The following is a 16399-nucleotide window of genomic DNA, read 5'->3' on the forward strand; positions in this document are numbered from 1 at the left end:
ATATATGTAGATACCACAATAGGAAGAGCAAAAGGTAGTATGTAATGTGAAGGTCTGTACATTTGAGTAAAGCAAAGCTTAAGCATAGTGAGATTTAAAAACACGGATATGAAGAGAGAGAGACATAGCAGATGTTGGCAGGGTCAGGAAAGTTTCTGTATGAACACATGACATGTTCTTACAAGACACTTAATTTCATTGCTTGGGTTTGAAAAATGCTTGTGAGTGACATCTTGTGTTCACTACATCTGCAGTGCCATTCTGCCGATAATTAGCACGTGCATTTTAGAGGCACGATGAAGCCAGATTACAAATGCAAACAAATCATAGGGTGGAACAATTCTGCCTTCTTCATGTACAATTTGCTGAAAGTCCAGCTTCCTACCCTGCAAGTGGAAGTGTCATCTCAAGAAGCATTTTGAAAAACACCGAAAGGGCCTAAACTTGCAAGCTGCATGGAATCTTCTGTATTTGTTTTTGTGATGGTCTCTGCATGCATCAGTTCAATGCAAAATTATGACGGCAGAGGAAAAATAGCAGACAGGAAAAAGCTCTTGGAGCAAACAAATGTTTGATCAAAGTGCATTAAATGTTTAGAGAACCACATTCTCCTGTAGTTTGGGCTCACAGTGTTGTGAACTACCTTTCACATGCCAACAAATGGGATTTGTTTTCTTGGATACTTCCATTTGGGTTTACAGTGCCATTTAAAACTCTGTTAAGCTTTCTGTCACCATCACCAGCTGTGGTGACTGTCATCACTGCTGTGGAACTGTCATGTTTGGGCACTTACCATGTATGGGAGATGTACAATAACTTTCCTTGTCAAAGGGAAGGTTGAAAAATCAGATTTCTTTGAAATAATGAATTTCCCAAGGGAAGTAATGGAAGGGTGGTTTTTACCTTTCTCTCTCTCAGGATCTTGGAGATTACAGTATGACATGATGTGTTGACAAAGAGGAAGACTGTGCCACAATGTTGAGTTTCACTGCTCTTTTATAAAAAGGTGAAATATTAGTCTAAGTATCTGTGCAATTTACAATTATCTCTGCAAATTCTGTCATTTATGTTTATTTATGCTTTTCCTATAGTTGTAAAGAGATTTTTAAAAAACATTATTTCTTTTTGCATGTAAGAGGTTAAAAGATCCCCAGATTCATCATGGCTAAGTGCTTTACAAGGCCTTGAAACACAACTACCTGTGCTTTTTCAATGTGTCTCAAACATGAGAATTATTCCCACTGGGTTTCTTAATAGTTATAGATACTGTTTTTACAGTTTAAGCTCAAGCAACATTGTAAGTAGATAAAGGTATATATGTAGCAAAAACAAGGCCACTCATGTTGTTGAATTTGATCTCTTTTTCTCTGTGGTCAGGTTGCACACAAGTATTTTTCATCCCATGAATGGGTTCTCACAGAGTCATTTAATTCTGTCAACTCTATGGGCACAACAACCATGAGCTATTTTATCGCTCGAGACTGCAGTGGCGTCCTTTCATTTGGTGCTGCATGGGACTGGGTTGCAAAGGCTCAGCTAGGGATGTATCAGATGTGTTTCCTTGTACTGAGGAGAGCGTAGCTGCTCTGTGCATGACAGCCACTAGAATAGGCTTTGCCCCATCTTACGGGAGCAGTGACCTTGAAGGGGGTGTTCTCCCCAATGCAATGGGGGCTTTTTGCAGATTGAGGGGGTTTCATGCTGTGCTGCTGTTGGCATCAGTGAGTGGGGTCTGATACTTCAGAAATTGAGACTGTGCTTTTATTCCCTGCGTGGCCAGACTGTAGGAAGAGATCTCAAGGCTGAAGGGCATGAGAAGCACTCTCTTCTTTTGTTCTCAGTGTCTTTTTTTTTTTTTTAACTGGCTGGCCATGACATTAAGATTTCTAATTAATTTAGAAACCACAGGCAGTTGAAGAGAGTGAGCAATGTAATAACTGGGCCATGGGGCAGAGTAAAAGCACATCAATTATTCAGGCAGGCGCTGCTGCTTATTCCCTTCCCGGAGCTGGGCTGGCTGTCAGTGTGTGTCAGTGATGCTGCTAATGCCCTTCAGAATTTACATGCATAAATAGTGGTCTTTTAAAATCTGCATGAGGATAACTTTAGTGTTTCAAATGATAGCTGCCAGCAGCATACTCTGCCTAGCAAGCACTGGGGGCTTCAACCAGTATTTTGGGTGCCTAGTTCAAAACTGGAACCTTGTCTGACGCATCTACCAGAAGTCTCTGCTGTGGAGAAATTGCTCCTCAAAGAGTTGAGGGGCAGTCCAAGCCATGGAAAGAAAGAAAGAGTCCTGCGTTAAAACGCAGGTTGTTTCTAAAAGAAGTTTCACTTCTGTGCGCAAGATAAGTTCAGATGAATGTGTCATCCCCTCCTGCTATGTCTGTGATGTCCCCAAAGCATGCACTGCACAGATGCCATGGATACCACTGGGGCTGGACCCACTGCTGTTGCTCTGCAGGGATGAGGGGGAGGAAGCATCCTCTTCTTCCTCACTGCTCTGGCTATTGCATGTCTTGCACTTTGATTTAACAATTGAGAAGTTTTAAATTGAGGGAGCTGTTCTCACTGCCAGGAACTAGATTTACGACACTGTGGTGGTTGCCTTACATGGGTGCACCACAAGTCTCATGTTCAGGATACCACAAGGAGCAACACTAATTTCTGCATTGAACAATCAGACTGCATTGAACAATCAGGGGACTGAAAACTGGGGCCTGTTGGATTTTTCTGCTGTGGACTACAAGCAGATGGCAAAGCCTTATTTTTCTGTCTGGTCGGCATAGTTATCCCTACTCCTGGAGGCAGCTACCTTGCTTTTTACAAAGTGAACTAATTTGTGAGGGCAACAAAATAAAATGAGCCTTGCTAATTATGTGTTGTGCTGGTGAAATGACCAGCTTGGGTTTGGAAAATGCTGGCTGTAATTAATGGTGAAAGGCTTTTTTTCTCATCTGTGTAGCCATTATGAATCACTTCTCCCCATGGAAACTTAAATCTGTCTCACTGGGGAGCCAGTGAAGGAACGGGTAAAATGAATTTGCTTTAATAGCTGCAGTTGTAACTTAAACACTTGAAATTATATTAAGCATCTTTCTCCATTAGCATTTCATGTTGATCCTGATGATGTAACTGCAGAGGCTAAGACAGGATCAGTGTTCATTAAATGGAAGAAACTAAACTCCGTAGACAAATGCTTTGGCTAAATGGGGCCTTCATTTCACTGAGAACAAGAATGCAATTAGCTGAAATGTTTGTTTACAAAATCTAATTCCTGGGGAGTATCTTCTCAGATTGCCGCTTACATCTCTTGGGCTGGTTTTGTTGCCAATGTTTGCAGGTTGATGGATTTTGCAAAGCTTGATTGTAGCACGTATGTAACAGATGGGTCAAGCTTTGTGTGGTAAAACTGAACCCAAGTGAAGAGCTGAAGCTGAGCTGCAGGTGTGCCAGAGCTTATTTGTGCATCCCTCACATCTATATTACAGTTTGCAGTTAAGCACAATTAGTCATAATTATTAGATATTCCAGATATTGAACAGTGTAGGCTGAAGAGAAGCTGGAAATGGTGCAAGGCTGCATGCTGTTACTATTGTCCTTCTGCCCTCCACCTGCAGCCTAGACTAGTGGAATCAGATGGGTTCCAGCTGGGTGAGGATGCATGTCTTTCAGGGTACCAGCATAAACAGCCTTGTCCTGGTTGGTTGAGAAACACGAACACCCTCAGAAGGTTATCTTGCCTGTCCACTATGTGAATTGTGCTCTGGAAATGCTGCTTCTCTTCAGGTTACAGAAACAGCCAATGGGAAACATAAGTGCTGCCATCCAGACATTAGAGTCGGTTTTGTCACCGCACAGGATTTGTGGAGTGTGAAGGATCAGGCATTTCGAGCCTGGGTTGATACCAACAAAACAGCACATATTAATTTTGAGCGTGTAATAAAACATTGTGTTGCATGCTTGGATATGGTCTGATAGTATTTCTTAGTGCTTTTTTGTGCATTTTTTTTTTTAGTCTGTGTGGTAGCTTTGCTTTCCTTGTAGTTATTGCTTGTGGCTTTTTTTGTAGCTGATGGTGTCTGCATTTACCCATCAGATGACACTGGGCAAGTAAGCATTTCCTGGAAACATTTGCCTCATGTATCTGGTGGCAAACATGAATCAGTTAGCAGAATCATAAATTTTCTTCCCCTATTTGCTGAATATGGGATATTAGTAAAATAGTCAGTGTAATCTGATTGGGGATGGCTTATAGTCATGTTAAATGATGGGAAACAGACTAATGAAGACCATCCTATTGATGGATAAAGGCTACAATTTACCAACCCTGCAGTAATTGAAATAAAACAAAGTTGGTTTTGGTTAATCTGCAGAGTGGTAGCCAATGAGCAGGTATGTCCATGTGTGTTTCACCAAGTTAGAGCAACAAAGTCAGGGAGCAAGCTATGGACATCTGTGGAAGTTTGGGATGGGATGAGACTGCTGCAGAGATTCCTTATGTTGTTGCAAGAAGTAAAGTATCAGAGTCTTTCAGATGTCTTAGCTGTGACTTGTTAGCAAACTTGTTGCAGTGTTGTGAGTCTTGCTGCTTCCTCCCATGTAAGTGATGCTCCCTAGCAGTGCTTCTCCTTCAGGCAGTGAAAAGGGAATTGCAAGAGTTGATGTAGGGACTTGCTCTTTGAGAGGCACGGCTCAGGAGATCCCTTGGGATTCTATGCTAATAGAGCATTTAAAACACTGCTTTTTCAGTGTCAGCATTGGAAATGACAAATGCTTTCCTTAATTTGAGAGAAGTGTGCTTGATACTACATGTCTGAGAGTCTATTCTCGACAGTACATGGGCCTATCTCCTATGAAAGCTAATTGAACTATTAGGAGAAAATAATTCTAACTTAATAAGTTACATTTATTTATGTCTTAGAGGATTTTTTTGCTGAGCTGAAAGAAATCCTGAATTATATCAAATTTTATTGGAAGCGTGTTGTTCTTTGCTGTCCCTTCCTCTCTCCCTATGTCAGAACTGTTCTGGAAATTGAATATATTTCTTAAGATCAAGGCACCCCAATGTAATTGAAGGCAGGCAGCACTTCAGAGAGCTGTAGGGGAATTCATCGTGCAGATGACTTGAGGCTGAGTTTTTTTTCCCATGGGATGGTCAGTAGGAAGCAGCACTGTTGACAGGGCCATATACATTGTTGAAAACTCAGGTGAATGGAAAGAATCATGACCAAGGTATCTTCCTTTGACCCTGCTCTGCCATGACTTTAGCACCACCCCAGAAGCTGTTAAGATTCTGGGGCAGATCCAAGGGATTTATTGCTTGGGCCTGCCCTGAGCTGGAGGACACGATTATTGCAACCCCCTCCTCGTGGCATCCTACAGTGCAGATCATCTTTGTCTCCTCTGCACTTTCACAGGCAGTTACACCATTAGAAGCTGGGCCTTGAGATGTTGTACCAGCTTGATTTGAATGAAGTCTAATTTAGACAAAAGTTTTAAGAGCTCTCTCCCCTCCCTCTCCATGTGAAATAAATTGGAGAGTCTAAATGCACTGTATCTGGCTTGGAGGCATTTCCCTGTGGTTTATTGCTTTGCTTTTATTGATGGGCTCTGTTTGCTTTCACACAAACTGATTAATTTGATTTGTTTTGCAGAAGTTGTTTGCTTAAGAATGAAGGCCAGTTTAAGGGGGTTTTATGGGGTAGAAACTTTATTTCCACAGACTTCCACAGAATGTAGTTGTACTCTTTGCAAAGTTTGTACAGACTCAGATAAAGTGGCCCTTGGCCAAACTGGGAAGATGCCACTTGCTAAGTAGCTGTAGGGAGAACAAGAGGGTATGTTGAATTACTGTGAGCTTTTGGAAATTTCAAAATGTCCTTCAGAAGCAAAATGATGTACCTTGTAAAAAATGTGAGATGATCTGATTCTGCTTCTTGATTTCCAAAAATAAGAACAAAATTGGAACAATCAATCCAATTTTATTAAAATATGAAGATATGCTAAGTACAGCATTAGATATGTATTTTTTCACTATAAATACACCCCCAAGGAATCATTCTATTTTTAAGATGAACTTGGTATTATGATAATGTAAAAGAAGTCTATAATTTATAATTCCAATTGGAGGTGAAGAAATTTAACATGTCAACTTTTCTATTCATTACTTCAGCAGTCAAGACTAACAGGCTGTTCCTTCACCTTAACTGTCAATCATTTAGATAGACCAATTATGGATTCAGCTAAAAAATATATATATCAAAAGAGAAAATGCAGCAGAAGGTTCAACATACTAATTTTTTTTTATTTTAAAAAACACCCTTGTCGGTTAGAGTACATGTAGTCCTATGCTGTATGAGCTTCATGGCCAAAACTCCCCAACTATTACTCTGGTCTTTCTGGAGTTGCTGTATGGACTAAGTTGATAAGTGCTTCCCCAGTGTTTATGTTTTGGAAAAGAACTGGTGACAGCTGACAGTCACTTTTTGTACCATATAGAAACACTCACTGCCTGACAATTTGGGGTGGGGAGGAGGAAGTGAAAGATGAAGTCCTGAATTGGTATTTAGGTCTTCATTGTGGAGAGATGCTCATGGATGCTGGGGTTAAAAAAAAAAAAAAAAAGCACATTCTGTCTGGGTTGAGCTCTCTATTAATTTTAAGCGTTAGATTTTTGAGTTTTGAGCCTTAAGGTCTCCAGTGCAGTACTTCTTTAGCACTCAATTTAGAGAGGACTGCTTCCTTTTAAGATGGAGGACATAATTGCATTGACCTCTGTTCTGCCAGTACTAAATATTCAATGTGCTCCAAAATAATTCTACAGACCTGGAAGTACAAAGTCAGATTCCTTATTGAAATGCATAAATGTAGTCACAGGTCTAGTAATCTTGTTTTAAAGCAGCAGCATTCCTTTGGGGTAAGTTTATTATGGCAAAATATACATGGCCAAACTTAAATATAGTTAACCTAATATGATCAGACTGATTTGGAGCAGAGGTAGGTCAACACTAAGTGCTTCTGAAAATCTCGTCCTAGCTCTCTAGAGATTAGGGCTATGAGTGCAGAGCATGAGCCTAAGTCATGCTGAAGAGGCAGAAGGGATGTTTCAGTGGAGAGAGGCTTCAGTTGGAAAGCAGGAGCATGAAGCAGACTGGGGTGAGAGAGATCTGCAGCCAGATGGAACAAATACCCAGCTTTGCCCAAGGCATAAGGCTTGGAAGTTAACCTACTTGGTTGCATGGGTGACTCTCTGCTACTGGCAGTGTGTATGGGCAGCTTCCCTTTTTTTGGGTGGGTGGGATCATCCTCTCTTGTGTTTTGATCAGTACTGCTGCACCAAGGGAGTACTGATGAAAAACTTGAGGCTGCTGGCTCCAGTTTTCTCTTCAGTTTTACTTTTTTTTAAAAAAAAACCAAAACAAACAATGCAGCATTATTGCAAAGACAATGGTCTTGGGATTTGTAGTGCTCACTGGAATCTCACAGCATGCAAGCATTTTGGTATAATACTTTCATTTTAATATCTGAAAATCCAGTGCTATTTTAGGTATTTGAGCGAGTAGAGTCTTGCTGTTGCATGTGGGAAAAGGCCTGAAGGCTCTCCTTCTGTATCTCTGTGAATAGTGCATGTGACTAATTAGCTAACCAGTTGAAAACATAAGATCTATGGAGGCCATAGAAGGAGTATCTGCACCCTTTGCATGCATGGTTTCCTACAGTCAGTGGAGTTGTGGGTTTCTGAAGTGAGCCTGGTTTGGCTCCTAGATCATGTGGATGTGGTAAGAGATTTCACCAGATTCAAGTCATGCAATATCGGTCCCTTTGCAGTCAGTGAGATGACTCATTCTGATAATACCTCATCCTCAGATATTACTCATTGCTAGTGCTTCATCCTGCACATGTCCAGCTGATGGAGGTGCTTCTCTCATCAGCCATGGTGTCCTGACATGAGATGTGTGCTGTCTCCTGGTGCCTTCTCTCCTCTGAGCATCAGCTGTGTTATGGCACGCCCCCAGAGAAAGGCTTTCTTGCTAGTCTCCATAATATTTAGTCACTTTTTCTCCTGTTGTAACTATTGCAGTTTATTTGGAAGTGACAGGCTGATTTGATGATGAAATGTTCTCTTGGATCACATTTACAATTTTAAGAACAACTCCTGCTATTAAAAAAGAAAAAAAAATATATAGCATGAGCAGTAAGTTTAGCCTTTAAACACCAACAGCACAGTGCCTTTTGTAAAAGCACACATCTGCTTTATGCATAACGTGTGTGATTCTAACCTCATGGGTTGTTTTCCGCGATGAACCATTTTACACAGAACACACACATTCGAGTAAGTGGATCTGAACATACTGAGGCTTGTCCAAGTAAGTGGATCTAAACCTGCTGAGGCTAACCCTTTGAGACTGACTTTTGTGTCATATGGGCCTTGCAAAGAGCTGGAAAGATATTTTGTTGATGTCAGTGTATCCCTGGCCTTATGCCTATATATAAGGAAAAAAAAGAGCCTGCAAATGCTCAAGGCAGAGGATAGGAAAGAAGCAGCACGTTGAGTAAACAGATGGGGTGGGCCGACATTAAGAGCAGGATGGTTATGGTAAGCGTAATGTGCAGAAGTCACAGTACATCAGCTGGCTAATCAGTGCTGAATGATTTGTAGGCATCTTAGCAGAGGTGAGTTTTAAGGAGGTTGGAAGGAGAACAGTGTCGTGGCTCTGCAGATTTGTACTCTTCACCTTCAGAAAGAGGGACTCTGCAAAAAGCATGAGGGTTATTACTTCAGTGCTGCTTTTCTACATATATTCTTCTTTTTATATATTCTTTTTTTAATGTACTTTTTCTTATTTTTTTTCTTCTTTTTTTTCTCTCCACATTTGCTACAGTCTCTCTAATGAGATAGGATGATTGTCGGCCCAGATGCTACACTGCAAATGCCATTTTTTAAACCAGCTGAGAATCTGGCCTGATATTTAGCAGTCACTTAGTACTTTCATCTTCAAAGTACTGTGCAAACATTAATTAATTCTGCTGGGGAGCACACAAGAAGGGGCTGCTGGAATAGTTATGTAAACTGTGAAGCCAGAAGAGATAGCAAGGACAGTGTTGCTGGGCTTGGGAGGTCTATACTTACATACATAATTCAGCAAAGGACCCCACAACAAGTGGTTTCATGGGAGAAAAATCTCTTTTAGGTACCTGTTTTTTTTCCACTGAGTGGTTGCTTGCTGTTTCAGTGGAAGAAGGCTGCTGCTACTCCGCTTGGGTAGATGGGCAACCTGGGATTTCAGTTTCCACATCCACCCCTGTAGATGGGTTCAAGCTTGCAGAGACAGTAACCTCAACAGCCAGGCAAATGCTCTGTGGATGCTCAGTGACGAGGCAGAGAGGGGCTGTGCAGGAATTGTGGCTGCAGTTGGTAGCTTTTCACTTGGAAAATAAGTAAATTCCTTGTGGCACATGTGGATTTGGAGATGCACAGTGCTGCACTCCATGTCCGTGACTCTTCACATGTGCAAAGCCAGTTTGCCCATGTGGACGTTGGCTTTGGCAGGAGTGAAAAAAATCAGCAGAGCTCTATAAAGGGCTATGAGAAAGTCTTTCATCTTCTCTTAAAGACAGCATCAGCAGCCTTTGGTGTGGGCTGCAATAACCTATGCTGGAGAGGATGAGGAATGCTCGTGCATCCCCTGCCACTGGCTCTGCACAGGCAGGACAGCAGCAGCTAAGGAGCAGCAGCAGCATTTAAAGCTGGCACAATCACCAGCATCCCCCAGCTGCACACCTGACATATTCTGGCATGAGGCAATCAACACTGCCCTTGCTCTGAGACTTGCCTGGAGCACTGCTTTTGCACAAAGACACAACTCCAGACACTGAATCCACTCAACGAGTCATTGTATTAAACAGAGTTTTTAAAAGTTCATGTCTACTGATGCCAAATTATTAGCAGGGAACCATGTCAGCCTTATATGACTTGACTAATGCTATATCAATCAATTCCAAGTTGAAACAGGCATCTAGGAGCAAGGAGGTTTACAGGTTTTGGGTCTGATGAGCCTAAGTTAGAGTGGGAGCATTGATGGAACAGAAACTGAAGGCACTAGGACGCTTGATTCCAGAAAATAATATGGCTGTAAACAGATTCTGTTCATTGGTTGTCTGTCAGGGATTGGATGTGAATTTGTGTTTTGGTCTGAAAATGGGAAGCAAGTGATGTCTTCATATGAAGTGGAAACAGGTCTGAACAAGAGACAGATTGAGAATGGGAACTGGGTTTTGGCTTGACTTTGCTGACTTGCTCAGATGGAGGTGGAAGTGAAGCTTTAAACATCTTGTACAACTCATTTAATAGCATGTAATGTAATGGCAATTTTTAGGAGCAGTGCAAATGTATTTAGAAAAAGTATGTTTCTTTTAGCTTTGGCCACATAGGTAGATAAAATGTTCCTGATGGTAGGTTGGCGTTCACTGAGATCCACAGATGCCTACTAACAGTTTCCTGAATTTGTTGTTCAAGTTGGTGAGTTAAGGAGATAATGAAAGAGATCATGACTGAGACAATTACTTTTCCAGTGTACATGGTCTAGGCATTTTAGATAGTAAAATTATATCTAGAATTGCAGAGTTTTAATTTCCCGCTCTTCCTAAGACTTGAATAGATTAGCATGCTCAGAAATACTTCTTTGTAATCTCAAGATATTACCATGCCTAGGTTTGCATGAAAGACAAGGCTGGATCTTTTGAGGCTTAAAAGCTGTAATCAGAGATGTTTATATGAAATTTTAGTGTTCCATCATATCTCAGGAGAGAAAAAATAAACTTAATGAACCTGGATCAGACAGATTTGTGATAAAGTCCCAAAGAACAGAAAGGATTTGCAAGTAGCTGTGATTTTGCTGTGTGATTTTAATTTTATGGGCCCCTGTTGTTCAACATTTTCTTCAGAGTAACTAAGAGTTGCATTAAATATTAAACAAACGGTGTGATGATTCATAAAGAGGGTCATGAGCTCCATATGTGAGTTAGAAATTTAATCTCCAGCTGGTTTCACTCTAATCCATGTCATATGTCCAGGATCAGAGAACTCCAGTGTCTTCGAATAATTAGTTAGTGATCAAAACAGAAAAAAAAATCATTGAAACAATTTTTTCTTAGAAAAGACAGTTTCTTCAAAACAGAATTGCTTGTTAAAGCTCATTAATTTTAATGGCATTTTCTTTTGAGTGGAAGTAAGCTAAAAATAATTTGGAAAATGTCAGAATGTCTTTTTGATAGTTGCAGGATTGATAATTTTTTTTTGTGTGTGAAATGTCTTGCATTTAGAGTTGTAACTCTTACTGTGTTTTATTAGTAAAAGAGGAAAGTGAGACTTTCATGAAATGTAACTTATTTTAATTAACCTAAAATAATTTTCTTTCTAGAATGCTGTTTCACCGAAAAGGAAAACTTGATTAGCTTTTCTCTGATAACTGTATGTAATTTTAATACTAGTTCGGGTTAGGGGAAAAAGAATTAAAATCTCTAAGTCTTTTATTTGGATTAGGAAATTAATTTTTCTCCTACTTTCCCCTGGAGCCCTGGAAAAATACCTGTCAGCCTTTCATCGCTGAGACAAATATGCGGAGGCTTTTCCCAGGCCTTGCAGAGGTTGCTTCCTCCTTTGCATGACAATTATGAGGTGATGCTGAGAGATACTATGTGAGTGAAAACCTTGCCCTATCCATTATAGCAGCTGCACATATAAATACACAGGCACAGATAGACACAGACACAGGCACACACACAAACACAAGACCAGTGCTCATCCACAGTTTCCCAAGAGGTTGTCCCACGCTGCAGGTGAGTTTAAGTCCATACATGAATGCACGCCTGGAGTTTACATGTTGTCTCAGTTGCGTCTTCACTTTGAGCTATTAAAGGTGTTTGTTTGGGGCATTTGGAGATTCAATATTTAATGTACTATTGAGAAATACTATGGAGGCAGTGAAAGTGCAAGTTCTGTGCCAGTAAGGTAGTTTACTTCAGGTGTGGCTCTAATTAGAGGGTGTTGCTGTTGCATTTAGTTGGTCAGCTCATAAAGTCGGTCATAGCACATGCTTGAACTTAAGAAGTGGACATACGAATGAATGCACACAGAATTCAAGTGTTAATGTCTATAGTGTTTGTAGACCTCTGAAAATACAACTGTACTTAGTCTCTTACAGAGGAGGGCTGTCTTCCTTGGTGGGTGGCTTGGGTCTCACCTCTTTGTTCAGAAAGAAGTAGGGCATCCTGTGCCAGGATGGCAGCATCTGGGAGTTATAGGAGAGCTGATGGGGTGGGATCTGTTGGGTTGCTGGTCCAGTCTCCTACCCAGGGCATGACAGTTGTCTGCATGAGACCAGCATGGTGATGATTTTATGTATAGCTGTTATATTAAAAACCTCCACTATGTCTCTTATGACCTGTCAATACCCAGGACATTGAATGCTTATTTTCTAATCCTTCTCTTATTTTGATGAGAGAAGTGCGTAGACATGAATAAATTTAAGGAAAAAAAATCTAGACTAAAAAAAAATAGAAAAATAACATCTATTAACTGTGTTAAAATATGCAGTAGGGAAGCATGCAAATAGTTACGCAAGCAGAAGTTTGGTATCTAATTGTAAATTAGATAGACAGCTGCAGGGTATTGGTAGACATATGGCAGGAATGTAAATAGTTTGCTCGCACTTTATTGACATCCTGGAAAGCTGTGTGTAAACTTTCTGAAGCGAAGAGAGAAAAGACGATTTCCTGGAAAAGAGGGTTTTTGAGAGAAATAATTGCTAATAAATAATCTGTGTCCCTCTGGAAGGCAAAAGTTTTATTTTGGCACTCACTGAAAAAGTAATCTCTAATCAGACTGCATTTTCTTGTTTGGCTGATGAGCACCAAGCAAGCTGGAGAAGGCGCCAGTTGCATTGTGTAGTTGGTGCCATCGTAGATCTCAGCTAGCTCCTCTGTGGGACCTGCCTGCTGGTTTCAGTGTAACCTCCTGGCAGATGCTTTGTGTCTGCCAGGATTTAGGGAAGATGACAAAAAGGAGGGTAAACAGTTGAGTAATTCAAGAGGAGGTGTCAGATTCCAGAATGTAAATTCATGTGTCAGTGGCCAAAACTCCTGCGTCTTCTACCAAACTGAATGCAAGACTTGCCTGTATACCAGCTGTAGGGGTTACTGCTGCTTATAGCAACCTTCAAAATAATATTCTAGGGGAATGTAATACTGTGAGGCACTAATTTTGGCTTATTTTGCAAGCCAGCAAAGCTGTCTAAATATTTAATGCTCTTTCATTAATAGCTGGCCATCATATGTTTTGCTTTGCATTAGGTGATACTATTGAGGCTGTAAAAATTCCCAATCTAATGACAGCTAATGTTGGTTCTCATATTTTCTAAAAGATACAGCAAGAGTAAACCTTGACTAGCCTGCTTGATTTCTGGATGGGTATCTAGTGACTTCTTAAATAATTCTTGTAAAGTTTGCAGTGGGCCAAATTCTGGCCCTTTTGAGGGCAACAGTAGTTATTCCAGTTTACTTTGTTGGGTTTCTGCATTTGTCTTGGGGACAGCTATCAGTCCCATAGCTTGTTAATTGTAATTTTAGTCAAAGGGCCAGACTTACATAGCAGCTTTTTAAAAATTTTTTTTAGAAGACAATTTCTGAAGGATGCAAAGAAGCTTTTATGGAGTGGAAGCGGTGAAAGGAGAGTGAGGAAAATCAAAGAAATTCAGACATCAGTAATATTTCAAAAGTACATTTCACAAGGGAGTTCTCCTTAACTATCCTTCAAAGATGACATGACAGAAAATTCAGTTATTAATCAATGGTGCTATCTCTCTGTTGGGTTCAAGAACGCTTTTTAAAAATGAAGACTAACATCTGGTTCAGTCTACAAAGAATTTTTAGACTTGTAAAACTTTAAGTAACCACAAATTACTCTAAGTGTGTGGAGGATTAATATGAAAAGAAAACCACTTCCAAGCATTGTTCTTTAAGAGGTGAACTTAGCTTATGTAGTCATAAGGGTTATGTCATTGGTATATCCTTACCGAATAATTGCAAACATACAGCACAAATCAGTCCCTGGAATAAGTGGACATACAAATACACTATAGGGAGTTTTATTACAGCAAAGCTTTAGAAATGGAAAGCAAATTTTTCATAGAAAAATTATTTTCATATGATATGAGTGCCATGATTTGGTTTATTTGAAACACCATAAGTCAAGCTGTTCGCTGATGTTCCTTACAGGCCTCTGTAATTCTACATTTGTTTATAAAGGTCTAATTTGGAATAGAAATTATTCCTAGTGTTTGTAAATAAGAAACTGGAATATTGTGCTTGTGTGTGTGTATTTAACTGGAAAGTTTTGCACTCATGATGTAGAAAGGAGTAGTTCTTAGTGAAGACTATTGCTTTTCACCAAAAGTTACTCAGAAAGATGAGATGAGAGCTCCATTATTCTCCTTTATTGCAGCACATTTCTGATTTGGTTTGCAGCAAGCAAAGGACCTTACAGTTAGCCCATGGCCATAACTCTGTGGATGTTTTCTTCCCATCACTGGACTTTGGTATTTCAGTAGCTCCCAACTGCTTTCTCAAAACACCTCTGTACTGCTGTTACACTTAAAAGCAACAGTAAGTTATGCCCCTGTTAGCTGTGTTGGCATTTTGGCATTTTAATTGCAGGTCATTGTCATTTTAATGACTCTGCAAGCTCAGTTCTGCTCAGTTCATTTGAGACACTCTCTCTCAAATGAGTCTAGAGAACAGAACAATATGGTGAAAATTTTGTCATGTTCATGTTTGAAATAATTTGCTATGGAAGGAGGTACCTGGCAGACTGTCAAAACCTTGGTGTATTTTAGTGTTGGATGCTGGAAGCTAAATAGGTCAAGACTGTGGATAAAAAGTCTTTTCTTCTGGAAAGACTGGTCGATATTTATGTTGGTGGGTTTCTCTGTGAAGGCTAGGTTAACTTCCTATAGGTAAAAGAAACCTGATGCTTTCTTTCATTATTACAAAGACATGAGTAACTATGTTATTTTCTACTGTGTGATTTTGCACTTGCATGGCTAAATTGAGTGCAGCAAGTGCTATATCAGGCCCTCAAAGAATGCTTAGAAATGAATTTGTAAAATACTAAAACTTATTTTTCACCCACTGCAGACAGATAGACCATTAATTCTTTGTATCCTCCCTGTGCTTTCCTGTAGTGAGACCTCCCTGTATTCCCAGTCTGTTATTTTTGGTCAGCGTGGCTATTTGGTCACTATCTCCTCTCTTTTCCGTCTCCCATCCTTAACTTTCTTCTCTTCAAATCTGGCTCCTCCTTGAGTCCCAGGTGTGACTGATAGGCAGTTTTGTGGAAAAAATGAAGGTTCAGTTTGAGCAAAAGTGTATGCTGATTATTACTTCCCTATTGCTTTAAAATCCTTGTAAATGTTTTTCAGTGCTTTAGCAAACACATGACCATTATATTCTTCTTCTGGCTTTCTCTTTCTCTGTCATTCTAGTATGAGTCCATTTCAGCTGTGCCTAAGGGCACTGTGCCACCCCAGGAGCCTGTAGGTCCCATATTCCATTGGGAGGGTTCTGTGGCCCTGGTAAGGAAGATCCATGTTGGTGATGGGGTGAGATCTCTCTGCTGGGAGATGCCCATTTCTGCCACAATTTCAGCTGTGTTCCCTTTGGGGCTGCTGTTAGGTTTGTGAGCAGAAACTCTTTTCCAGTAGTGAAAATGTAAAAAGGGAGGGGGATTTGACTGCTGCAGCAAATGTCAACTTTTTTGAGGGGAAGTGGGAAAATTTGAAAAATAAAGACCACTTCTAGTATAGACTGTGCAGAAGAGTTTAATGTTGGCCCTGCAAGGTTAGCTCACTCATCCTGAGCTCCCTGCTCCTCCCCAAGTACTGCATGACTTTTCCACATCTGGCTGAGCTCCCTGCCTGACTGCTTTCTCTGGATGCTTTATAGCTGTGTGACTTCCATGCTACCCAATGGTAGATGAGCAAAGAGATGTTGTATCAAGGAATTGTAGGCTAAGGCAGAAATGGAACATTTCAGTGCTGACAGAAGAACTGTAATGGACAAACTGATGGAAGACTGTTTCCAAGACAGTGTTAACTTGTTTTCAGTCTCTTTGAAATAATTAATTTAGGTTTCCTGGTGAGAATTTTGTTTTTGCATAATACTTTTTCTTCCTGGAGTTTTGATGAAATGTCAATGTGTGGAACTTTTCCAGCTAGCTCAGTTTTGCCCTTCTGGAAAAAAAAGAAGTAGAGAGAAAAAGTCAGAAGGTTGGTCTTTCCTTTTTTGAAGGCTGGAAGCATTTCTATCAAGAAGATTGAAGAGTGTAAAACCTTTCTATAAG

General features: G+C 40.3%; 1 protein-coding gene across 13 annotated transcripts in view; it reads left to right on the forward strand.

Annotated features, from left to right (window-relative positions):
- The window catches only part of ADGRL3 (adhesion G protein-coupled receptor L3), a 513478-nt gene that overhangs the window by 95550 nt on the left and 401529 nt on the right, over nucleotides 1-16399 (forward strand). The window lies entirely within an intron of this gene.

The sequence above is a fragment of the Pithys albifrons genome, chromosome 5 (genome assembly GCF_047495875.1).
Source record: "Pithys albifrons albifrons isolate INPA30051 chromosome 5, PitAlb_v1, whole genome shotgun sequence".
Classification (NCBI taxonomy): domain Eukaryota; kingdom Metazoa; phylum Chordata; class Aves; order Passeriformes; family Thamnophilidae; genus Pithys; species Pithys albifrons.